The following is a 27,056-nucleotide window of genomic DNA, read 5'->3' as shown; positions in this document are numbered from 1 at the left end:
CTTGATGGTTTAGGGGTCCTGGTACGTGCACTGCTTTTATTGATAAGCCCCTGGTGGAGATCCACAACCAGAAGTAATGCATTGTGGTTGTATTGTTCATTTGAATACGACTGGAGGTGAGTGTTTGAAAAGTTTCAACACTCCATCCATCAATTTATTTTGTGATGTTGTTATGTACACCCTAAGGGGCTAAGGGTATGCTCTGCGCTGTACCACTGGATTAAAGCTGCATGGCTGATATGGGGTGATACCCTTAAACCCAGGATGTTTTTTTCTGGTCCAGGGAGGACCTGGCTTGGCAGTTCAAGCTGGTCTGCTCCCATAGAGAGCAGGGTCAAGACTGATTTGCTTATGGCTAGGTCGAAACTGGGTGACGTGGCAAGGAAAATAATGATGGTTTAAACCCCATACCCATACCTGTGACTGGGGGTGATCGTTTGAAACATTTCAACACTCCATCCTTCATTTTATGGTGTTGCAGGGATTCTGCTCCTACACAGAACTGTGCACAGAGACTTGGGACCTCAGTGAATTAGGGTGTGCCAAAACTCACCTTAGTACCCAACATCCCCTACCAGACTAGCATCAGTGTCTCATTGGCTCTTCCAAAAACCAATGATTAGACAACCCAGAACATGGGACTTAGGTTACCTCAGGCAATGTGGAAAACATGAACACTCTTTCGTTATACTCTCATACCAGTCCAAAACAGGGAGTAAAAGAAGACACGTGCAAGTTTGAAATATTTATTTCTAACGCCGTGTTCTCATGCGCAGCATCTTAGCTAATACAAGCAGACATATTATCAGAAACAATATTGTCGGCATAGTTACTATTCCATAAAATACAAAGGGAGAAAGCATGTTATAATGCTAAATGGAAACAGATTTAAAATATACCTATATTTCACCCTCCCTTGCTAGTATGTTATTTTATATCTACAGAAGGTCTCTTGGGATTACATAGGCGGCCCCATACCACTGGTATTAGCAGAAATGGATCACATCAGATTCTGCACCAGCTCTCAGCATACGAATGTTCTCCAAGTGTGTGATCATGCCTAAGCAGTGCATTATTAAACGCGCCAATATCAGATGTGGCCACAGCTGCATATATGTTATGTCTAGAACATGCGCTGATCAGTCCGAACAACAACCACTGTGTTGAAATAACCTTGAAGGCCTCGGCACTCACTGTTCAGACAAAGCTTACCAAGCAAGCCTGCTAATATAGAAAAACATGTTATTCTCGTGTGAAGCAAAACACTCTGCTAAACTCTGAACATTTAATAAAGTGTGTGCTGTGTGCAAAAGGCAGCAGAAAGGAAAAATGGCGTTTAAACTTCTAATGAGCTCATGTCAAGTTAACACTGTGTGAAAGCAAGGCTTAGCCCCACGACACCCTCCCTTGATCGGAGCACGGATAAGAAGGGGGCAAATTTGGAAAGCAGAGTTCAAGAACAAGAGTCAGAACCAAGTTCAAATTGCCACAGTGAAAAAACGGGAGCAAACTCCAAACTTTAAAAAACACCTCAAATCAAAAATCAGTTCCACGGGCATAGGGAAGTCAATAGGCCTGGGGAAAAAATGAAGACGACAAAAAAATAAAAAAATACGATGTTCAACCTGTGACCTCGGCAATGAAAGAGAGAGAAGTGAAAACACATCTTACTCCAACAGGGTATATGCACAGTACGTCGCAACAGCCTCTAATAGGAAGTTATTGTTCTCATCTGAAAACATTTCAGCCATCCAATTCAGCAATGGGAAGGAACATACATGTTCCTCAATAACCGGAGCCTCTAGCACCATCAGAGGACAACTCGGGTTATCTTCGATGTAACTGCGTGCCAAGAATTCATGGACAGAATAAATCATAAAACTCCACACACAGCAATCTCCCAGAGTGGTAGGGGCTTTGAAGCAGAACATGGAAGTGATGACCTTGTGAATAGTTGGAGAACACAGAGCTCAGGAGAAAAGTATACTTTTTCTATTCTTCCGTTCACAGCTCAGATTTGTGTTGGTTGATGCCCAGAAACTATTGTCCACAGGGAACATTCTATCTCATTTCTGCAAGGACCCCCTCCAACCACTCACGCATCAATCAATACTCCTCACGCAATTTAGGTGTCAAAAGATCGAGGCTGGAGATTAGTATCTGTGCCCTTCTGGTTTGGGAGGAGCTGCACTCCAACACTGAGGAATTCTATGTCACCAATATAGGACCAGTCTAGAGCCACAATACTATCTGGGAGACCTTTGTGGTCATATCGAAGCAGAGTGGTGTACTCAAATCCAACAGAACACAAATACTGCCGCTACTAGAAACCAAGCTACTAACAGTGGAGACACGCCATGCCGTGAACTCAGATTAAAATGTTTTGACAGAGATTAACAAATAGGGAAATACACTTTGGGGGGACGAAATGGATAAGGAGAGAGTACAAGCAGGAAACTAGCTTGGTTGATGCGCCATCCCAGGAAGGATCCTCCCATATTGTATTAACATGTTATTTGTAGAATCTAGTTGGGGCAAGAGCCCTTGGCAGGACCCTTGTGACTGAGGGCCGAGGACCGGGAGCGAGGACCAGGAAGTGCGATCCCGCACTACATTTCCCAAATGCCCCAGGGCCGCGCACTTCGCGACACCATCAGGAAGCGCCTGGAGGCGCTTAAAAGAACATAGCGCCTCCCGCAGCGCGGGATTGTTATTTGTAGAATCACGTTGGGGCAAGCAGCTCTTGGCAGGACCCTTGTGACTGAGGGCCGAGGACCGTGAGCGAGGACCAGGAAGTGCGATCCCGCACTACATTTCCCAAGTGCCCCAGGGCCGCGCACTCCGCGACACCATCAGGAAGCACCTGGAGGCGCTTAAAAGAACATAGCGCCTCCCGCAGCGCGGGATTGTTATTTGTAGAATCACGTTGGGTCAAGCAGCCCTTGGCAGGACCCTTGTGACTGAGGGCCGAGGACCGGGAAGTGCGATCCCGCACTACATTTCCTAAGTGCCCCAGGGCTGCGCACTCCACGACACCATCAGGAAGCGCCTGGAGGCGCTTAAAAGAACATAGCGCCACCCACTGCGCAGGTCGCGCGCGGGCGTGCCCGGGCCAAGGGCGGGCCCGTCCCGCGCCCGTCCGCGACAGGAAGAGACAGGACAGGGCTACCCCCCTAACACCTCGTAGGTGATTCATAGGGACATAAGGTACTGTTTGTAGGTCAAGACCGGGTTAACAGGGCTGACTGGTCACACAAGGGGTCTGGGACCCAGCCCATGTTAGTGCACCCCCTGTGACGCCATTTTGCAACGAGGAAAGAGCACCTGGGGACAAAGTGTAAACCCTTACGCTTGCACACGCCGGGGTAGCTACAATCCTTACCCCCACTGGTCCCCGATAGCGTGCTGCTGCCTGCCAGAGTAACCCCCGGGGCGCACTGATACAGAGGGAGAAGATCGCCCGAGGTCTGGACCCTCCGCTTTGCCCTCCCCACCCTCTCCAACGTCGGACTAGAGCACCACTGTGACAGTGCTGACTGGACACACAAGGGGTCTGTGATCTGGCCCATGATAAGTGACCTTCTTGTGACGCAATTTTTTTAAACGAGGGAAGTGCACCCGGGGACAAAGAGTACACCCATACGCTGCCTGCAGTCGGGCCGGCCTGGCGGGTGGTGAAATATCATTCCCCTCCACGCTCCTTGAATATTGTTATGTTATGGTATGTTATTTATTATTTGTTAAGCGCACATACGCCCAAAGGCTTCTTGGCGCTGGTGAGAGAATCAAACATAACAGTACATAAAAGACATATAATCACTATGTCATATAGCTCCTGTATATCCTTATATCGTGTTAAGTTAGCATAGGTACATTTGAGGTTTAAACGCCATTTTTCTTTCTTGCAACTTCTGCACACGACACTTAATTGTTGACTTAGCTTTCAACCTAGTAGTTTGCCGTGGTGTATGTGAGAATAATATGTTATTGCTCTGATATCAGCTTTGCTTAATAAACTATGTCTGCACGAAGAGTGCTGAAGTTTCAGGAACAACACGATATGGAATTGTTATGAGGTCTGATCTCCACGCCTTCATAGTCATAACACAAGTGCAGCCTTTGCCAACTCTGGCTTCAGGCGGGATTGATATTGCTTTGCACGAGGCACATAGAACACACTTGATGCGGTGCACATGCAGAGAGAGCTGGTGTATGCTGATGTGATTCCTTCATGCTAGGACACTAAGGTATGGGCCCGCCCTGAAACAACCCAAAGAGACCTTCTTAGCTAATAATATAATATATGTGTTAGGGAGGGTGAGATATAAGTGTTGTTAACTCTTATTCATTACAGTATGTTAACATGCTGTCACCATTCGCTTTTTATGTCTTAGTAACTATGCTGATAATTTTGCTACTGATAATAAGTATACTTGTATTATCTAAGATACTGCGCCTGAGAAGACGGCATTAGTAAATAAACATTTCAAATGCACATGTGTCTTCTTTACTCCATGTTCTGGTTTGTAATGATAATATAACGAAAGAGTGTTCATGAGTCCCACGTACCCTGAGGTACTGTAAGTTCATGTTCTGGTTTGTCTAAACATTGGGAGTTTGATATGTCCAATGAGACACTGTAGCTAGCTCGGTATGGGGTGAGTTGGTTGCTAAGGTGAGTTTTGGGACACCCTAATTTGCCGAGGTTCCACTCCTCTGTGCACAGTTCTGTGTGAGAACAGAAACCCTGCGACAACTATTTACAATAAGCCTGAGAAAAAAGAAAAGTTTTAAATGCCTTCCTAAAGGCAAGGAGGTCCTTACTGTGTCGCAGGGTCAAAGGGAGGGAGTTCCACAATGAAGCAGCTAAAAATTGAAAACTGCTACCTCCTTGTCGTTTCTTTTTGAAACGAGGGACCTCAAGTAGGTCTTTGTGGGTTGATCTCAAGCTGCGTAAGGGTTTATATTTACGCAGCAGTTGTCTAAGGAACATGGGGCCCTTACCCTCCAAAGCCTTGAACACAATACAGCCCACCTTGAATGTAGCTCTCTGTTCCACAGGCAGCCAGTGCAAAGTCTCTAGTCCATGTCTAATCGATTCCCACTTCGGGACTTTGCAAATAAGTCTCGCAGCTTGATTTTGCAAGTATTGCAATCTTTTAAGTTGGCCAATAGGCGCCCCCAGATAGAGGCCATTAGAAAAATCGATATGAGACAGGACTAGAGCACTAACTGTCTGAATTAAGGCCAAACCTGTGAGGAGATGTGCTATTTTCTTAATCTTCCTCAGTTGAAAAAACCCCGAGGAGACCACTGTTCCGATTTGACTTTCCAAGGTAAGATCCTCACTAAGAGTCACTCCCAAACTTTTTACTGTACGGGATTTTTTTGGAGGCGAGCCCATGTCCGACGGCCAAAAACAGGGACTCCAACTGATCTCACTCTTCCCAGGTAGAATGAGCTCCGTTTTTCCCGGATTTAACTTAAGGTGGTTTAGAGACATCCACCTCTGGATAAAAGACATAGTTGCTCGAAAGTCCTCGGCCGCATTGTGTGAATTTAGCACAAAAACCAACTGCAGGTCGTCTGCATAATTGTATACATCAACCTTAAACTCTCGTAGGGAGAACAAAAGAGGCCGCATATACAAATTAAATAATAAAGGGGACAAGGAAGATCCTTGAGGAACCCCACAAAAGGAAATGTTTTATGGGGCTGTGAAAGAACCCAGTCGAACCGACTGGGTGCGTTCTGAAATAAAGGACTTGAGCCAGGCCAAGGCAGAGTCTCGAAGCCCGGCCTGTTCGACACGGTTGACCAAGATGGTATAGTCAACCGTGTCGAACGCGGCAGACAGGTCCAATAACACCAAGGCCTGGTGCAAGTCCCTGTCAGCATTAGACCATAAGGTATTCTGGACGGCCAATATCACTGCCTCAGTAGAATGACCAGGCCGGAAACCTGCCTGGTTAGGTTGTAAATAGCCAGAGGCTTCCACAAAACTTGATAGGCAATTGGTCACATGAGCCTCCAATATTTTGGATAAATAAGGCAGTAGCGATATTGGTCTGTAATTTGAAAGGTCTGAGGAGTCGATGCCAGGTTTCTTTTTTAAAGGGATCAATAAGGCCTGTTTAAAACTTTTAGGAACATTCCCTGACATGAGGGAATTATTAAGCAGAGGGATCAGGCTATTTGGGAATGCCCGACCAATTTCTCTCATTACTTGGGGAGGGCAGACATCCTGAGGAGATCCTGATTTAACTCTAGTGAGCAAATTTTGAAGGATTTGATCAGTGATTAAGGGGAAGGAATGCAAAGTAAGGGGGTTTAAAAAGGTATCATCTATCGGGACACAAACTGGAAGCTTGGATAGAGTATCCTTAATCAACACTATTTTATCATTAAAATAGTCATTCAGCGAGTTGCAGAGCAATTGTGAGGGGACAACCGGGGGAGAAGTTCTCTCATCATTGCACAACTCAGTCACAATCCTGAAAATTTCTTTCGACTTATTAGTCGCGTTAAGTATTTTAGAAGAGAAATAATCAGTTTTGTGAGTGTGCAACGTCTTTTGGTAGGCTTTACGAATTAAACAATATGCGATCCTTGCTTGAGGACAATAATTAATACGCCATGTTCTCTCTTGCTGCCTCACTTCAAGTTTTAATTTCCTCAACTCCGGTGTGAACCACTTATGTGCGTCCGCGCCGCGTGAGTTATCAAAGCGAGTGAGGGGGACACAGACGTTAATGGCCGAGTTTAGCCATTCTTGAAGCCTACAATCGGCTATCTCCACATCTAAGCTCTGCTCTGGCAGAGTAGACTTTAACAAATTTAAAAAAGCTGACATGTCCAACGAGGACCATTTCCGAGTCAAACTGGTAGCCTTCAGCTTAAATTGAAGAGCTTTCACAACACAAAATGAGAAACTAATGGTAAAATGATCAGACCAGCTACAAGGTTTAATATCAATAAAATCAATAGGTAAATTCAGTGACCAAATTTGATCGAGACTGTGGCCCTTTTGATGGGTTTGAGTATCTATATATTGTATTAAATTCAGGTCACTCAAAAGGTCCCTTGTCTCGGCTGCTTGGGGATCTAATAGTATGTTATCAAACCAGAGATTTAAATCCCCGATCAGGAGTAATTTAGAATTATTGGTGGCTAGCATGGCCAGTTGCTCCGCAAAAATGGCAGGAAACATAGCCATAGTTTGGGGCGGGCGGTATAATAAAACCACCACAAGTGTCCCGTTAACAGTATCCAATTTGGCAACAATATTCTCCACATTAGGTATATCTAAGGAGGGGAGTTGTCTAAGTTGGTGTTTCTTATTGGAAATAATGGCCACCCCGCCCCCAATTTTACCTGCCGGTCGTAACACAGAAATGATGTAATAATCAGCAGGCAAGGCAGCTAAGATGTCCGGTAATGAATCCGGTGTAAGCCATGTCTCGGTCAACAGGAGTAAATCCGGTTTAGTATCAGATAGTAACAAAAAAATGTCTGTCTGATGTTTGGTCATAGAACGGGTGTTTAAATAAACACATTTAAAATTACAGGAAGTACCTGGCGTACTTTCCGAAACCGCATAATTAGAGGCAGGGTCCGTAGCTAGATTGATAGGATTGGAAATGCCTAGGCGAAATGTCCGTTTCACCGTGTTGAGGGGTACGGGGGGGCACATCATGATGGTAGGCTGCAACGCTAGTAAGTCAGCGGATGTATACACTAAAGGACCAACAAAGTCCTTCGCCCCTAGCCCCGGACGCTCGCGGACGAGCGCAGACGAGCTTGACTCTAGCGCGACTCCGGCGCGAATATTGAATTAGCGGACACTCCTAATACATGCCCTGTGGACCGCGTGCTCTCGAGCTGAAGGGGACAGGCGGGTTACTGCTCTGACCGCCATTTAACGCCCAGGGATTGCTGCAGACACGACCAGCCATGGCAACGTAAACGTCTCTGTACGCTTTATACTAGTGGCACGGCATAGATAACACGCATCATTGACGCTGCAGCTGGACATAAAGATTGAGTGAAACGCGGCTCGGGCGCAGCTGGAGGTGGTGGTGCGACCCCAGAAAATCGAGATGGGTCACCCTGATAGAACACAACCTAAGATATCATTTGACACCAGCAAAAAGCCAAAAACCACGGATAACCCGCCCCATGAAGAGGATGCTGGACTAGAAAAAGCAACAGGGGGTGAGGATACCGAGCCGGATCTAGGCCACATATTGCTTGCGTGGAAAAAAATTTACAGGGCAGCATTGCGTCTCTGGGCACAAAGATGGACGCATTAACATATCGCATGGACCGCATGGCGGATCGGCTAGATAAGCATGCCGAACGCTTGGACATTTCAGAGCGACGCATTGGCGAGGTAGAGGAGGCCCAAACGACCATGGACACAGAGCACAAACAGCTAGGTAAAGTGATCCAACTACTGCAGGATAAGGCAGAGGATTTGGAAGCGAGATCACGAAGATGTAATATACGCATAACTGGCCTGCCGGAAAGTACTCCTACCGGCAACATGGAACTCTTCCTGGAGGCCCGCCTAAAGAAATTATTAGGTGAATCTGCATTTTCCGGATTGTTCGTGGTGGAGAGAGCGCACCGTACGTTAGGCCCGAGACCAAAGCCAGGGTCCCCACCTCGCCCAATTGTAGCAAAACTATTGAATTACAGGGACCATGATGTTGCTCTAAAGCTGGACAGAGAGAAGCAACCTCTACAGTACGAGGGGAGCACTATTTCCCTGTTTCCCGACTTCACGGCCAGAGTACAGGAGGCACGGCGCCAATTTGTCCCCATGAAGCGCCAACTGAGAGAGCTCGGGGTCGACTACGCAATGCTTTACCCAGAAAAATTGCAGATCAACAGGCAGGGGAGGTCTACAATATTCACAGATCCAAAAGCACTTCAGAAAGCTATGAAAGACTGGAGGAAGAACCGACACTGATTTGCAGAAGAGGAACCATCGAAGGAGGCTCTGGAGGACCCATGGTCGAACAAGACTGACTCCAAGACCCACTCACAAATGTATAAGTTAACCGCAGCGACTGCGGTATGTCTTGATATTTTTCTGTAAGCCTCTGGCGTTGCCTTACAGTAGCGGGACAGTACCTTGGCAACATAGAGGCTATATGATGGTCACCTGAGGAACCGCAGAGTAACAGTGAGTTGGGAGTTATTTGGGGGGGGGGGACGTTCTCATTTTCACTATTTGGGTATGTGATTGAGTTTTATCAACGTGTGAATTATATGCCTTTTTTTGTACCATATATAGTCCAACTAAGACCCTACTACAGATGGAAATTTGGTAGTCAGTCACCCATTATGGGTACATATGCTCATGTCACATACTGCATGTAGAGAAGTGGTCAAACAGTGAGTTAAGACAGCCACGGCAAATAGGTAGCGCTCATAACTGATGCTGGACACATACTGAACATTCCAGAGGGCACCGATTATACTTGATCTGTTTGGGCGGAGGGGCAGAGCTAGGCGGAGAGTTTATTTCTCATCTGTTATCACGGACTCTTTAAGAGCAGGCTACCTACGCCCCTGAGTGTTGAACACCCTCTTTGTCTGCCTTCCATATTGAGGTGGATTTTTCTTTCTAGTACAGTTAACATTGTTTGTTTCTGGATTTGGATCAAGGATGCGGGTGGCGGGGTGGAGGGCGGTGGGGAAATTTCTGGGTGGGTTGGGAACGGGAAGGAGGGACGTGGGAAGCGGGAATTAGGAGCGTGACCATGTTGGGATTGGGCATGCGTGGGTGGGGGGAAGGGCACTGTTGCAGGATTTCGTCTTGTTGATGTTTATGCAATTGATTGAATGCATATTTGTTAAGGATGTACCAGTAACTTTTTTTGGCAGTAAGGTTGACCGATACATGCGTTGCTCTATGGCAAGTTGTGCAGCGCTTGCTGACATGCGTCCAAACTACCCACACTATGGCCAGTCCCTTGAGCGGCGATGACATGAACCCTCCTTGCCCGCCGTCCCCTGTCATGATACAACGACCACAAGACGGTGACACTATCATTTTGTTGACTTGGAACGTTAGGGGGCTGAACGACCACAGGAAGGTCCGCAAGGTCCTTCAGTACCTTTCGAGGCATGCGGTTGACATTGCACTGTTGCAAGGGACCCACATGCGGACAGACAGCTCGACATTACGTTACAGGGGTCTCCATAACCGCGCCCACGCCGCTGGCTTCACCTCGAGCGCCAGGGGAGTGCTGACTTGGGTGAATCCGAGGTCCCCTATTACACTTCAGCCGATTGCTAAGGACCCTGAAGGGAGATACGTGATTACGAAATGTACCGGTAAAGGCATGATATTCCACGTGATCAACACTTATGGCCCCAACTTCGACTGCCCCTCTTTTTATGTAACTCTAGGGTGTAAAATTAGCGATCTGGGTGAGGGACAAATCCTGTGGGGTGGAGACCTAAACTTGACAAGGATCTCTGCCCTGGACCGATCGGACGGACCTAGCAGACGCCCTTCGGCCTCCTCTCGCATCCTTGACGCTGAGATGACTAGATTGGGGCTACAGGACGTTTGGAGGACTAAATACCCGCCACAAGGGGGGTACACACTACTCGTCACAACATGACATACACACCCGCATCGATTACTGGCTCCTCTCTGCGCATCTCCTCTCCAGGGTACAGGCGTGTAAGACACTACCACGTACTTATTCAGACCACTTCCCAGTGCTGGTTGCCCTCAGCGCCCAGGCGTGCCGACCGCCGCCTTTATCCTGGCGACTACCTCCATACGCGTTGCTTGATGACACTTTTCACGAGGAGGTGGCTACCGCAATACAGAAACGAGGGCTCAGTAGATCATTCCTTACGGTGTGGGAGACCTTTAATGCGTATATCCGTGGTGTCCTTATTTCTAAACACGCTGGAGTACTCAAATCTATCCGAGACCGACTGTCGCTGTTAGAGCGCAGACTTAAAGACATCGAAAAGCGTCGGCTTCTGGATCCGAGTGTTGACCTGACGCAGGAACTAGCGCAAACAATTCGAGAATATAACGAAGAGGCAGATGCTGAGGTAAAGCATCTTGGGAAATATACTATTGCCAGATCTTATGGTGAGAGTGAACGCCCGGGTGCGGTCCTGGCCAAGATGGCTAAACAACGCAGACAAAATGCAACGATGTCAGCCCTGAGCTCCCCTCTCACTGGTGAAGAGATGGACGATGCAGCGGCGGTGGCCCGTTTTCGTGAATACTATGCTGCACTGTACGCCTCAAGGGGCCCGATGTCGGATGAACGCATCATGGATTATTTGACACATATTCAATTGCCTTGGCTCACCAACACTCCCCGTGAATTCCTGGCGCGCCCGTTCGAGAGGGAAGAGATTGTCTGTGCGTTGTCATCTATGAGGGCATGTAGCGCTACGGGTAGCGATGGTTTTCCAGCCTCGTTCTATAAGACGTTCTCCGAGCTATTGCTCCCTAAGCTGCTGAAGCTTGTTGAACAGATCGCAGAAGACGGGCGGATGCCCCCGAAAATGCGTGAAGCAGTCATTGTAGCTCTCCTAAAACCGGGTAAACCTCCGGAGGACTGTGCCTCCTATCGACCGCTATCTCTAATTAACGTGGATGCCAAGATCTTTGCAAAAATAATTGCGAATCGTATTAGTCCACTGATACCGACTCTTGTTGCCCCCGAACAGGCGGGATTTGTTCCCAGCCGTACTTTGACCTATAATTTGCAAACATTGTTTGCAGCATTCCAGCATACGAGACAGGAGGTGCCGGCAGAAGCAGTATTCTTGGATATGGAAAAGGCGTTTGATTCTGTCGAATGGCCTTTCCTACGCGCGGTGCTGCAACGCATGGGTGTTGGGGAACTGTTCATACAACTGCTGAACACGCTATACACATCACCAACAGCGCGTGTCCGCATAGGATCGTTTACGTCGGAACCCTTCGGTATTGGGAGCGGTACCAGACAGGGCTGCCCCCTCTCCCCTCTCCTTTACGCCCTAGTGGCGGAGCCCCTCGCGTGCGCCCTGCGGGAGTACCATGGGCACCGTGGTATCCGTTTCCCTGGGTACAATCTGATAGTATCCACATACGCGAACGACACCCTACTTTATGTGCGAGACCCGGAAACAAACCTATTGAGAGTACTGAGGGAGGTAGTCTTGTTCAGGTCACTGTGTGGGATCAAAGTGAACTGGAACAAAACTGTGATGTTCCCTCTCACCCCTGCCACTAGCAGAGTAGACTCGGATTACCCTATACAATGGTCCACGGATTCGATCAGATATTTGGGCATAAGGCTCCACACGGATGCGGAGGTGGTCCTAAGGGAAAATTATGGTGTTGCTGTCTCCAAATTGGAAGACGACGTTGAGAAATGGATTGGATTTCCTCTTTCCTTAATGGGCCGCATCTCGCTATTGAAAATGATCGTACCCCCCCGCTTCTTATTCCTGTTCAGCAATATCCCCATGATGTTGTCTAGCACGTTTTTAAGCAGCTGCATACCCTAATATTACGACTGGTCTGGGCCGGCAAACAACCCAGGGTAGCTTGGGATATCCTTATCCGACCTTATGAGGACGGAGGCTTGCAGGCTCCTGATCTGGAACTATATTATCGAGCCGCTCAGGGCGCACACGTGTTTTGCTGGATGCACGGTCCCGCTAACTGAGAGAGCTGCTCGGGGAAGATATGGAGGAGCCACCATCGGTACAGACATATGACTATGTAGTCATGGCTAAATCTCCGGTGCGTTTATATCACGTCTCTATCATAACACATTGAGGGAGAGAACAGCGCATTACGCTAAACCCAGGCTAGCGTGGCAGATGGATTTAGAGATCGAACTTACTGAGGACAAATGGAGATATTGCTGCGCCAACGTCAGGAGAGTTTCCCTCAATGGCCGACACCGGCTACTGCATTTTAAATTCCTTAATAGGGTATACTACTCCCCTGAGCGCCTGCACAGATATGGGTTACGAGACACTCCCAGCTGTGAACGATGCACGGCGCACTCTGCAGATTTCTTACACCTTGCCTGGCTCTGCCCGAAAGTTGCAGACTTTTGGCACGCGGTTTACTTAGAGGTGAACAGGGTCACTGAATTGTCGTTATCCCCTGAAGCTCTGCTCGCGCTACTGGGATATTCCAAAGATATCACGCGGGAATTTCGTCGGTTGGTTGATATAGCCTTCCTAGTGGCCAGGCGATGCGTGGCACTCACTTGGATGAGAGGGCCCGTTCCGACACTAAGTAGGTGGACTAGGGATATGGTATATTGCTGCACACAAACAGGATTGTACAGCGAATTGCTGCCCCCTCATAATCGGCCGAAGAACTACTGGGCGCTGTACCTGGAGAGGAGGCCTGTGGCGGACGATGCGGACACTGACGACACACGATCTGACTTGGAGACGGGGAGGGTGCAGAAGTGCGCGCCGTAGTGGCGCGAGAGGGCAACTCAAGATAGGTACCTAACATACTGACACTGATGATGTAGGGGAGTGACTGGGTAACAACAGCGTTCGGTGACCCTCATTATCTGATATGATGTCATACTGTCTGTGTCTGATCGCACTTGTTTCGAAATAACGGACTGGTGGACTGGCTGTGAACGGGAAGTCAGGAGAGCTATGCATTGACAATGTATATATTGCATTCCACATGATGAATCGTTTTGTGGGGGACTGCTAGATATGTCGGGGGGGGGGGGACAACGATTATTGCCGAGTATAATCTGCAAAGTCTACAATGTATAGCAGCCTCAATCTGATGTGTCTGTCGATGTTATTGGCAAATCAATTGTAATCCTTTTTGGGGTTTTTTCATTTTTTTTTATATGCCTATAAATAAATTAATAAATAAAATAATTTGACTTTGTCAATGGAGATGTACCTTTTCTCTTTACGACCTGGAAGTGGTGGTAAAATTACTGTTCTTGTGCCCTGCACGCCAAGTTTCTTGTTTTTGATCTTCTCTTGAACCAGTTCCCCAACTCGGGGTAGCCAGCCATCTACCGGAATCTGCAATGCAGCATCAGATGTGGAGGGCAAGTGTTCCTTTGCAAGACTGTCTCTCGTCTCTTGTAGATTCTGTAAAACATAACAATGTTCATCTACATCAAAGGGGACAGCAGCCGCCGCCTGGTCTAGACCTTCAAGGTCCGGGACGAACATTTTGATACCAAAGAGCATTTTGTCCGCCCACCCAGAGACCTTCTAGGAAGATTATTAAGTGCACAACTGTACGCTATTGAGATGGGCTAACCAGTTCCTGCCAGTACCTATAACCCTGGCTGTCAAAGACTGCTTTAAATCTTGGTACATTCGTTCCACAACACTATTACCCTCAGGTCTATATGGAGATGAAAACTTGACTTGGACCCCCAATAAACTCATGGCATCCTTGTACGCCTTAGAGGCGAACGCTGGACCCTGATCCAAATGGAAGGTGACACAGGCAAACATTTCCACAAAGACACGCAAGTCTCTTATGACAGTTCGTGAATCAGCGCTGCGGTGAGGCCATACCCAAACAAAGTGTGTGCAAGAATCAACTGCAACTAAGATGTACTTACACGCAGTATCTGAGGAAAAAGGACCGCAGTGATCTAAATAAACACAACCAAGTGGTCTATTAGAAATGTACAACTGTGTCTGGGGCGGACGCGTAGCAGTCGAAGGCTTTATCTGCTGACAAATGTCACATTGAAGGACATAATCACACGTCTGTTTGTACAGTCCCCGCCACCAGAAACATTGTTGTAACTGAGATACAGTAGCCGAAACGCCTGCATGCGCAGACGCAACACCCTCGTGGGCAGCTGTAATCAGTGTGGACCTACGGTCCGCGTTGGGAATCAATCTTTCACCAACGTCCGGTATTTTCACTTAAGGAACTTTATCAGGACTTAAATGATAAGAATACTTTGAAGGAAATCCCGTAGGACATTTACTTCACTTCTCAGTAGTGGCAATTGCTGCCAAGATGTAATCATCAATCTTACTTTTGGAACTTGTAACTGCGGCAACCAAATATGTCAAAACTGCAGTTTTCGCGGCCTCATCGGCCAAACTATTGCCAACAGCGTGAACTCCCAAAAGTTGGTGACCAAGAGTATGAGTTACATACACGAGTGGCAGCTGCTCTTTAAGTTCAGCCACTTGAACCCAGATCATTTTATGTTTTTATTGTGCTACCCTTGGAATCACGAAAATCATTCTGAATCCAAAAGAACAGGTTTTCATTGTAAGACTGGACACAGTAGTAAGAGTCACTCACAATGAGAGCAGTCACACCAGGATCAGCGTACTCCAATGCAAGCATCAGAGCACGGAGCTCTGCCAATTGGGCGGTACAGTCCCCTAATGTCTGCATATGTACGACATCGGACTTGAATTCATCATTCACCATGGTACCAACCACAATGGCGCAAGCTGAGATGTATGCGTGCTTAGACCCATACGCAACTTGCGCAGAACCATCAGTGTAAATGATACAATGGAAATCCTCCAAAGGCCGCATAGTCAACGGAGCAGGATGAACAAACTCATACTGCAAAAACTCTTGTGACTGCAAGGAGGCATCAAAAATGAACGTGACATCCAGAGATGTCATTGATGAAGCCCATTGTATCCACCGTGGGTGCAAAGCTTTAGAATTAGGTACACTGGCTTTCGTCACTGCCTCTAGTGCAGGATACGGGGTAACAACCAACAAGCGTTTTCCCTGCGACAGTGCACGTTCCTTCAGAATCGCCATTTGAACTGCTGTCAAAACTTTTGCCACAGTGGAAAACCGCATTTCAACCGAAGTGTACAAGTGTGACTTGTAAGCGATAGGTGCTGTGTCACCTTCGTTAAAAGTAAGGTATGTGAAACCCACCGCCCCAGGTATGATTCTTATCACCAGGTTGGTGTGGTTATCACGAGTCAGTAAGAATTTAGATTCTAGAAGATCAGCCTGCAATGATTGCAAAATGGCTGAATGTTCAGGCAGCCAGAACGATTTGGTAAAAGTAGGTTGTATCAAGGCATACAATGGCTTGATACGCTGGACATGTTCGGGAATATATGTACGCCTGAAAATTCAAAAATGCCAGCAAGGATTGCAATTTTTTCAGTGTTGTAGGAGCGCGCAGCTGTGCGCATTTCTCCAAGAAGTACAGAGCCAATCCACGACCTTCATTATTGAGCTCATAGCCCAGGAACAACACTGTGTACTCTGCAACGTGAGACTTTGCAAAGTTGAATTTGTAACCGAAGTCGCAAAATTACAAATGATGCGGTCAACGCGACACGGATGCGCCCAGATTTAGTCGTCTGTGAGATAAATGTCATCCACATAAGAACATGCATCTGGGTCGACTCTCTCCAAGAGAGCCACAATACGGGCAGCAAACACACCCGGACTATTCTTATAGCCCATGGCCAGGCGTTTAAATTGGCGTTGTTTGCCGCCACTGGTAAAACTGGTCCATTGGGTACTCAGACCAGACAAATTTTGGGCAAAAAGACCAGCCACTAAAGCAGAGTCGTGGGTATTCTGTACTGCACAGGTACGGCAATGCGAGTTTAAATGCCGGTAATCCAATACCAAACGGTATGAACCATCAGGCTTGGTCACAGTAAAAAGTGGGTTATTCATCGGTGACACACAAGTTTCAATCACTCCTTGATAGTCTAATTGTTCAAGGATTTCCGCAACAGAAGCTTTTGCTTCATGCCGCATGGGATATTGAGGTTGAGGCTGTGGCATAGACCGTAGGGGAATCTCGTGGTGGGGGGAGAATTTATCACAAACACAGCGAGTACGGTACAAAGCCGGCGCAAGGGCTTTAGCCCACTCTTCTGCAAAGTTCAGCGCATGCTCCTTGGACACTGTGAGCGCGAAACTAGGGAGGATTACCTCCTCCCCTCTCGGAGCTGTGAGAACAAAAGGTGGGGGCAATTCAGCCTCCGCTAACAAAATGTCATATGTAGATGTAAGATTTTCCCAAAATACCCCTTTTATGGTACGTTGTATGTCACCTTCAATTAAAAGGTCAATTTCAAAAAGCCTACCAGGGGAAGCTACTCTAGTATCAGCTGTCTTTACAAGAACAAATTGGTCAGTCGCTGTCACTTTCAGTAGTGGACGCAGGGCTTCTTGTACTATGGTAATCTCCGCCGCGCTGTCCAACAATGTCAGCGCCCATGTCTGATTCCGAAGCTGCGTTCTCACTATCTGTGGCATATCTCGCTGTTAAAGCGGCAACTTTCTTTTTATGAAACTGGGGTCTTTTCTGTGAAGAATCGTCCTGCTTGCCTTTTCCGTCTTTCGGGCGGGGCTGGTCGCGACTCTGTTGGCCAACCCGACCTCTGCCGCCGCCTCCACCACCAAAGAGGCCGATGTGTCCTGTAAAGAACGAGGAGAGAGTTGATAAGGAACCTGAAATCGATCAGGTGACTTAATCGTAGTGCGGTCGCGCAAATCATAAACGCACTCAGTAGACGCAGGCACTGGTGATGGGGGACGGGACTCCTGTTTCTGTTGTTGTTTCCCCTGTTTTTTATTTCTGTTCCAATTGTTCTTTGGAGCTTTGGGTTGAACGTCCGTTTCAGACTTCCAACCCTGAGGTTGTTTTTTATCTTTAGCAGAAAAGGGCTTGTCACCTAAACTATTGCGGCCAATGGTTTTATACGTCGCCGTAATAATTCTTGGCAACTGTCGGGGTTTGTCGGCATCGGGGACATCGCGAAAGGCATTAGCCACTTGAAACTTCACCACATCTCCCTTTATATTAGAAAGGACCAGATCGAAAACTACATCAAATGAGCGCAAGAGTCTCATTCCCAACTCAACCGCAGCCTCCGGTCCGTGTTCATCCTGAACAAGCTTAATGACCGTCGGAAGGACAGACATTGACGGAGTGCCGAAGCACCGCGTGTACACTGCCGCAAAAATTCTACCCCATGTCTCGCAGTCACCGGCTTCTGGTACCAAGTCCTTGGGTAAACTAATTGTAAGAATCCTGTGTTTTTCTACGGGAGTCGAATTAGGAAAAACGGCCTCCAAATTTCTCGGCAAGCCAAAAAGGCATAGCATCCTTATCTTAGGAATGCTTGCCCATAACCGCATTAACCATCACAAGACTAAGCTTCATTCCGCTCGGTCCAGCTGGAAGCGCCGCAACACCAGGGGCCCTGCGCCCTGGAAATTGCGGGTGATATATTGAACTAGGGCCCGGATAACATGGATTGCAGAGTTATACAGGGGCCGTAATTCAGCAACGGGGACTACCCCCGCACGAGGATGCGGGGGGAATCCAGCCAAAACAGGCCAAGAAGCACCTGGAATGGACAAAGGACCCAATCTTATCGCCATTACACTGTGGGGAAGGGCGCCATCAAACCAAACACGGTGTGGCCATGCAGAAATCGGAATCTCCTCTGTCCTATAAGGAACATATTCCACGGGCACGGCAGTGTGAGTGTAAGTGTGAAACATCTGCGTAGCCACATCCACTGGAGGAAACGTCACACATGAGTAGAAAAACTCAAACGGGTACGCAACCTCAGCACTCACCACCAAAATAACTGCCATGCCCTCCAAACCAACGTTAAAAGCCTGCAAATGATTGCGGCCAGCAATGCAACTATGCTGTGGTATGTCAACGTTGCCATAGCGACACAGAGAATTAGAGGTACAATGCAAAACAATGTAGCACAACTGGGTAGTAATTCAAAAGGAAACTGTTTTGATAGATTGAAGCTTGAAAAGACCTATGTAGGTTTATCCGACACCACTGTTAACCGGAAACAATAGTGAAGGGGCTAAGGACTGATAGAAGTACTACTCAAGCGTTATGAAATAAGACCACCATCGTTGGGCGCCATGTTGCAGGGATTCTGCTCCTACACAGAACTGTGCACAGAGACTTGGGACCTCAGTGAATTAGGGTGTGCCAAAACTCACCTTAGTACCCAACATCCCCTACCAGACTAGCATCAGTGTCTCATTGGCTCTTCCAAAAATCAATTATCTGGTATTAGAAGAAATGGATCACATCAGATTCTGCACCAGCTCTCAGCATACGAATGTTCTCCAAGTGTGTGTGATCATGCCTACGGAGTGCATTATTAAACACGCCAATACCATATGCATATATGTTATGTCTAGAACGTACGCTGATCAGTCCGAACAACAACCACTGTGTTGAAATAACCTTGAAGGCCTCTGCACTCACTGTTCAGACAAAGCTTACCAAGCAAGGCTGCTAATTTAGAAAAACATGTTATTCTCATGTGAAGCAAAACACTCTGCTAAACTCTAAACATTTAATAAAGTGTGTGCCATGTGCAAAAGGCAGCAGAAAGGAAAAATGGCGTTTAAACTTCTAATATGCTCATGTCAAGTTAACACTGTGTGAATGCAAGGCTCAGCCCCACAACAATGGTTTAAAATGTCTTTATTGCATGTTAATAACGGCAATCCAATAATAAAAAATAAAGCTGGAAGTGTAACCTCTGGTAGTGATAATAACAACAGTTGTTGATTGCATAACTCCCTCCCCGCCCCCCGACCCAAACCTGGTGTTATAAACAAGGCAATGAAAAGAAAGAGCCAAACCTCCCCACCACCAACACAGATCAATGGTTGTGAATTAGAGCAAAGTCAGACTCTGCCAGGCAGAGTAGGCATAGGTACGTAGGGAAGGTGAGGTCCCAGAATTCAGTAAGGAGGGCTATAAAAGGCTTCCAAAGTTTGGAGAAAGATGAGCTTTGATTTGTCAGAGTGAGGGTAATCAGATCCATTCCCTTTAAGTGCCAGAGTCTGTGTAACAAGCCTAAGTGGGTGAGAGTGTTTTGAGTTCCCCAATGTGCTAATATATTCTGAAGTGCTGCCAGCAATGCTAGGCCAATCTGCCTCCCTCTGCGGAACTTTATTGGGTAGGTGAGCGCATTGGGAAGGCCAAGGAGGATGTATGCCGGGAATCTGGGAATTTCTGTCTTGAGGTGCGTGTCTATGTCCTTAAGGACTTGCTCCCAGTATGTAGCAATTTTCAGTCCGTCCATTACCACCCCCTTTTGTACCACTTTTGGCCGCCATAAGTGTGGCAGGGTATGCTCAGACGTGAGTCCCTTGCTCACTTTGCCACTGGATTCAAGCAAGCCGGGCTGAAGACGGCTGCAATGCCAGAAACCGGTCCTCGGAAGCTTGTTTCCGGTCCAGGGAAGGCATGGCTTGGCAGTTCGGGCTGGACTGTTCCCATGAGGCACAGGGTCAGACTGATTTGCATACAGCCATGTCTGAACTGGGGTGGCAGAGTGGGCTAAAGAACGGTGATGGATTAAACCCAGATCTTTTGACTGGGTGTGAGTGTTTGATTGGTTCAGATGCTCCGTCCATTACCACCCCCTTTTGTACCGCTTTTGGCCACCATAAGTGTGGCAGGGTATGCTCGACGTGAGTCCCTTGCTCACTTTGCCACTGGATTCAAGCAAGCCGGGATGAAGACGGCTGCAATGCCAGAAACCGGTCCTCGGAAGCTTGTTTCCGGTCCAGGGAAGGCATGGCTTGGCAGTTCGGGCTGGACTGTTCCCATGAGGCACAGGGTCAGACTGATTTGCATATAGCCATGTCTGAACTGGGGTGGCAGAGTGGGCTAAAGAACGGTGATGGATTAAAGCCAGATCTTTTGACTGGGTGTGAGTGTTTGATTGGTTCAGATGCTCCGTCCATTACCACCCCCCTTTTGTACCGCTTTTGGCCGCCATAAGTGTGGCAGGGTATGCTCAGACGTGAGTCCCTTGCTCACTTTGCCACTGTATTCAAGCAAGCCGGGCTGAAGACGGCTGCAATGCCAGAAACCGGTCCTCGGAAGCTTGTTTCCGGTATAGGGAAGGCATGGCTTGGCAGTTCGGGCTGGACTGTTCCCATGAGGCACAGGGTCAGACTGATTTGCATATAGCCATGTCTGAACTGGGGTGGCAGAGTGGGCTAAAGAACGGTGATGGATTAAACCCAGATCTTTTGACTGGGTGTGAGTGTTTGATTGGTTCAGATGCTCCTTCCATTACCACCCCCTTTTGAACCGCAATTTTCAGGCATTCCCATAATATGTGAACTAGAGTACCTGTGGAACTGCATTGGCCCCATCAGTCCGGCGGAGTGGTTGGTCTATATTTTTGCAAAGAGCCAGTGTTTTTCAGACTCCACACGTGACCATTCAACAAAGATTCTGATCTGTGATGCTTGGAAATAGCAGAGGGCATCTGGGACCCCCAGGCCGCCCTCCGATAGACGTCTGTGGGTTAGGTCTCTAAGTAGTCGGGGACGCTTATCCGCCCAGAGGAAGTGGTTTATCTCGCCCTGAAGTGATCGAATGGAGCCTGGGGGTGTGTCTAATGGTAATACTCGGAAGAGATATGAGATCCTCACAGCGGCCGTCCTCCCGAGCCGGGAGAGGGAGTCTTTTCGCCAGCTACACAAGTCGAAGCGTGTCTGCTGGATTAATGTGAGGTAACTGAGATTTACCGTTTTGGACGTTGTGGGGGCTATCTGGAGTCCCAGATATTTGATGGATGAAGTGGCCCACTGGAGATGAAAGTTTTGTTGAAGGGTAGACAATGACTTTTGAGACATGGTTACATGTAACTCTTGTGACTTATGGATATTTATTTTAAACTCATCGACTTGGCCAAAAGCTGCAAGTTCTTCGAGAAAGGCTGGCAGGGATGAGACTGGGTCCTCAAGTGTCGCTAGAATGTCGTCACCGTAAAGGCTGATCATGTGGGAGCCACCTGTGATACCTATGATTACGGCGTGCCACCGGACTCTGTGGCCATCGGCTCCAGATATAGGGCAAAGAGCAACGGCGATGGCGGGCATCCCTGCCTGGTACCTCTATGAATAGAGAATGGAGAGGAGGAATAGCCGTTTATCCGATTGACTGCAGTGGGGCTGTCATAGATGCGAGCTATGGCAAAGTGTACTAAAGTGGCCCTGAGATAAGGCCAATGAACTATGTCAAATGCTTTTTCAGCATCGACAGAAAGAATCATACAATCTTGGAAATATCTCTGGGCCTTATCAATAAGGTTGAGGACCATGTGAGTATTATTCCCGCATTGGCGTTTGGGAACAAAATCAGCTTGAACCGGCTCAATGAGACTTGGGAGTAAGGGATTGAGGCGTGCAGCTAAAATACCAGAGAATATTTTAAAGTCTATATTTAAGATGGAGATCGGTCAATATGAAGAGCATTGGGTCTTATCTTTCCCCAGTTTGGGAATCACAGCAGTTGAGGCCCTTTTCATTGACGGGGTAGGGTATCCGAGGGCCCAAGGGCATTAAAGAGTCGGTGAGGAGGGATGCCAGGATTGGACAACAGGTTTTATAAAAGATGGCTGGGAAGCCATCGGGCCCGGGGGACCACGCCGGCTTTAATCGGGCTATACATGCAATGACTTCTGCGGTTGTGATTGGGCAGTCAAGTTCTTCCCTTTGTTTCGAGGTGAGGGTAGATGTTTGAGCTGCCTGTAGATACGACGATACGTCCTCCGGCTGAAGGCTCTGAGCAGAGTAAAGCGATTGATAATAGTCTCAAAATTCTTCGGTTATGTGTAAGTCTTCGGTTTGCGCCGGTTTATCAGAGTTTAGGATCTCCTGGACCAGTTGCTCTTGCCGCTAAATCCTCAACCTGTTGGCGAGGAGGTGGCCTGCCTGGTCGTCCCTAAATAAATTTGATGTTTTAAGCAGAGTGCAGCATATTCTGCCCTATCTGTATCAATTCCAGCTGGTTGACTTCTGGCTGCTTCTAACTGCCTCCACACCCGGGGAACTCCAGAGCGTTTATGTATGTGCTCAAGTTCCTCAACTTGTTTAGAAATGGTATCCCTTTTATCTCTACGTTCTTTGTTTTCAGCTGCTGATATGGAAATCAACTCGCTCCATACCACAGCCTTCAATGTGTCCTACACAATGGAGGCTACTGTTTCTGGAGTTTCATTCATAACCAAATAATCCCTGATTGCTCGGGTGATTTGATCTACATTCCCGGGACGTTGCAGAAGACTGTCTTGCATTCGCCATATTTTGGGGATTTGGCGGTGTTTGGGAATGTCTACTTGGATCACAACTGCAGCAAGGTCTAACAGGGATCTGGGTGCGATAGCGACCTCGTGCACCCAGGGGACCAGGTTGCCACTCCCTAGGAAATAGTCTAGCCTGGCGTATGTTTTCTTAGCATATGAGTAGTATGTATTGTCTCAGGTTTGCTGGTGTGTGGTCCTCCAAAGATCAGTGAGCCCTCTATAATTAAGTCAAGACAGGCCCTCCCCAGAGAGGGTACCCGTCTGCCCCTGTCGTTGTGCAGATCAGTCCATGGCATTGTCAAGGATGAGATTTAAGTCACCCTCTACTAAGACTAGACGGTCTGAAGTTCCCATAACCTCTGTCACTGCTTGTTTCAAAAAGACCTCTTGTCTTTCATTGGGCAAGTATTTAGAGGCTATTGTGATTGTGTCCGTGCCAATTTATAGGGAGTACGCCAAAAGTCTGCCCCGAATTTTGTAAGGTTTTGGCTATTATCCTGCCTTTGAAGTGTCAGGAAACTAGAAGGGCGACCCCTGCGGACTTATTCGGAAGGGAGGAACAGAATTGGTGTGGAAAGTGTTTGGAGCGGAGCCTTTGTTCATCCCTGGGAAGAAGGTGGATCTCTTGTAATAGGCATACGTGAGCCCAAGATAGAATTCCTCTTCAGGGGGTGATTGAGGCCTTTGACGTTTAAAGTGAGGATTCTTAGTCGATCTGACATTAGGTAATATTGGGAGTTACAACGCCCAGGATATTTGTGTGTAGGCAGAGGGTTATTTGTTAAATGTACACGAAGCGGACTATGACGAAGTGTGTGGAGGCCAAGAGCCATTTCTGGAGTGTCCTTGTTGTCACTAGAGGGGCCGAGGGTGCGGCTCCCACTCCCTGCCCGGACCCAGCCAGAGACTGTTCCTGCGCAATGTCCAAACGGAGCTGGAGAGAGAGGGAAGGAGCCGCAAGCTGCAGAGCAGGAACAGAACATCAGGAAGGGGGACCCCCGCTAGTGTCTCGAAAAAGCTCCAGCCAGGGTGTCAATGACTGCCTGTTTCTCTCTGGCTATAGTTTCCCTGCATGTTTAATGATAATACGAAAATGTCCCCCGGAATAGCGAACCCCAGTTGCTCGAAGGTGCGAGGTGATAGGGCAAAAGTATTTCTGTTTTTTGAGGGTGGACGCCGCTAGGTCCTGGTTGAGGACCAGATGGAAGCCCTGATATTGTAGAGGGTGTTTATTTCTGGCCTTCAGGAGAATATGCTCCTTTAAGGGTAAGTCGTGGACACAAGTGAGAATATCTAGTGGAGGTGCTTTAGGCGGGCGTCTGAGTCCCACTCTGTGTGTTCGGAAGAGGTCCTGGACATAGGTGGTGATGTCCGATCCCTCGGACCCAGAGGGAACACCCCAGATCCAAATATTATTCCGGTGAGACCTGTTCTCCAAATCTTCTGTGTGAGCTTGGAGATACAAGTTCTAGTCCCTTAGGCGTAACATCTCCTGTTGGAGTTGTTCAAGCTCCTCCTATCTGCTCATTTCATGATCTTCAAGGGTGGAGACCCTCTCGCCAAATCCGTCCAGATCTGGCTGCGTCTTTTTCAACTCCTGAGCGACTTCCTTCCTGAAAGAATGAAGGTCCTCAAGGAGGGAAGTGAACAGCGATTCAAGGTAGGGGCGGGTGATCAACTCATCCATGGCCACGGAATTAGAAGGCCCCTCCAGGATGCGCAGGTGTGTCTCCTCCAGACCCCCCGGTGGGTTTTACTAACATTCCCTGAGGTTGCGATCCTTTTTTGCTCTTGCTGTAGCCATTTAGAGGCAGTGGAAGGCCAGGAGCCAGTCGAAAAGTTAGCACGAGAGATTGCCAAGTGTCTCAGCGGGCACCTCTTAGTCAGAGTGTCCATTAATCGTAGCCCTCCTGAGGTCACCCAGCCGGGTGCTCACCAGTGTCAGAACGCACCAGTCAAAGAGTAAAGGCCAGAACCACAGTCGCACAAATTCCCATGCTGACAGTGCTATCTGGGTGTCCCCGTGACCCCGAGCAGGACTTTCAAGAGCTATCAGGCACAGTGTGATAAGGCACAAATGTCCTTATTTGGGCAAGTAGCAGGAAGAGCAGCGTGGGTATCTCAAGAGGTCAAAAGACTCCCATCTCAGTGCCAGAGTCTCTGTGCGTGGGCAGTCCGGCAGCCAAGAGGGTCAGACTCTTGCCGCCCCCTCCGCTCTATCAACAGGCCCCCAGAGGCCACAGAAGCCAGGCACCCAGCAGTGTTTCCCCAGGGGAGCCGCCTTCAGTGTAGGACCGAACCTGAAGAGCCCCAACAAGCCTAGGATCCTCGGCTTCTCCCGTGCGGGCGGAGATTAGGTCAAAAGGCGCTGAGGGAGCACCAGCACACACTACCAGTCAACAGACGCCCAGTGGGCCCCAAGGGACGCCTCCAGAAAGTTCTTGCCGCCGCAGTTCAACAAGGCCCAACGCAGCCCAGGCCCACACTCCAGTTGCAGCAGCTGCGGGCTAGAGTCTCTGCGACATCGCTTCCAGGCCCTAGAGCGGGGCAGCAATCAGGGCCCCGGGTGACCTTCCAACAGAGCTTTTAGGGAAGGGGCAAGACAGAGGGGCACCAAATCCCATGTGCAGCTGCCCCCTCCACCGGTGTCCCACGCACTAGGTCCTGAACTCGGGCCGCGCCACAGCCTCGCACACCGGGCAGAAAGGCCGCCCAAACGAGACCCAGCAGCACTGACTCCTTCCTCCTACTGGAGCAGCTTGCCTGGATCTTCGGGCACCGCGTCCACCTCACCAGGGTCCCAGCTGTTGGGGGCTGCAGGAACCAGCCTCCACGCGGGGCTTCGATCAGGGCAATCCAGCTATGGGCGCTCCCGCTACTGCCGCTCCTCCACGCCGCATGGACAGTCGGGCCCAGAACACGCCATCTCCCGGGCAGAAACTCCTCTCCATGCTACCAAGGCCATCCGCTGTCTAGGCTCCACTGGGAGACTCACCTCTTCACCAGCCGCACTCAGGAACGGGCACCGTGGCGGGTCCAGCCCCAGATCTTTGCAGCCTACGGGCCAGCGCCCTTTGGATGTAGTTCAGGCAACTAGGCCCGCAGCAACTGGACTCAGCCTGGTCGATGTGCCAAACAAGGGGGCCACACCAGAACACTCTGCAGTGCCCACAGCCTCTCCTCCAACTAGGCAGCTCAGGACATTGGCTCAGGGTACGAAAGCTGTGCAATGCTGCATTAAACAGCCGGGCCCGGCGGCAGGGAACAGAGACACACAACAACGAGTCTCAGTCATGCACCATCTTGGCAACGCCTCTCTCCATCCATCATTTTATTTTGTGATGTTGTTAAGCCTGTTTGTTGGCAGAGCATACAGGGAGGCCTTTGAGAGCTAGATGGATTGCCCATAGTTCTAGGTAACTGTGGTCATGAGAAATCTTCTTTGACCAACTGCCTTGCATGGACAGCGCTCCTAAGAGAGCTCCCCATCCTGAGAGAGGCATCTGTCACTATACTTTTAAGTTGTAGGTTCCAGTTGGAAAGGGACTCCTTGAAGTAGGTTTGTTCTTTTGCACCACCATGAGATATTGCCTTGCAGATATCAACATTTGAAGTCTGTCATTATGGTTAGTCTGACATCACTGATCTATCCGGACATTGTTGGAGAAGTTTCATATGCATTCTTGCATTCAGGACAATGGAAATGCAGGAAGCTTTGGACCCCACTAGGGAGGAGATTTGATGTGCTGTTGAACTGAAAATCTTCTGTAGAAGATTGCATTTCTCCAGAAACAATAACACTTTCTCCACAGAAGGAAACACATTTCCTTGCACTATGGTTAGTGTTGCTCCAAGGTAGGCTAGAATTTTAATAGGAGATGTGATCGGCTTCTGAACGTGTATTAGTAGACTAACACTAAGAAACAGATTTTGTTGTTCAAAGA

At 48.4% G+C, this 27,056-nt stretch overlaps 1 protein-coding gene and 1 pseudogene across 2 annotated transcripts in view; both read right to left on the bottom strand.

The window, feature by feature from the left end:
- LOC144802033 (uncharacterized) overlaps positions 1 to 15,796 on the bottom strand; it is a 144,591-nt pseudogene extending 128,795 nt beyond the window's left edge.
- MEI1 (meiotic double-stranded break formation protein 1) overlaps positions 1 to 27,056 on the bottom strand; it is a 3,250,839-nt gene that overhangs the window by 2,855,450 nt on the left and 368,333 nt on the right. The window lies entirely within an intron of this gene.

Source organism: Lissotriton helveticus, chromosome 1_1 (assembly GCF_964261635.1).
Source record: "Lissotriton helveticus chromosome 1_1, aLisHel1.1, whole genome shotgun sequence".
Classification (NCBI taxonomy): Eukaryota; Metazoa; Chordata; class Amphibia; order Caudata; family Salamandridae; genus Lissotriton; species Lissotriton helveticus.
Note: the sequence above shows the minus strand (reverse complement) of the source record. Positions and strands in the feature narration are given on the sequence as shown.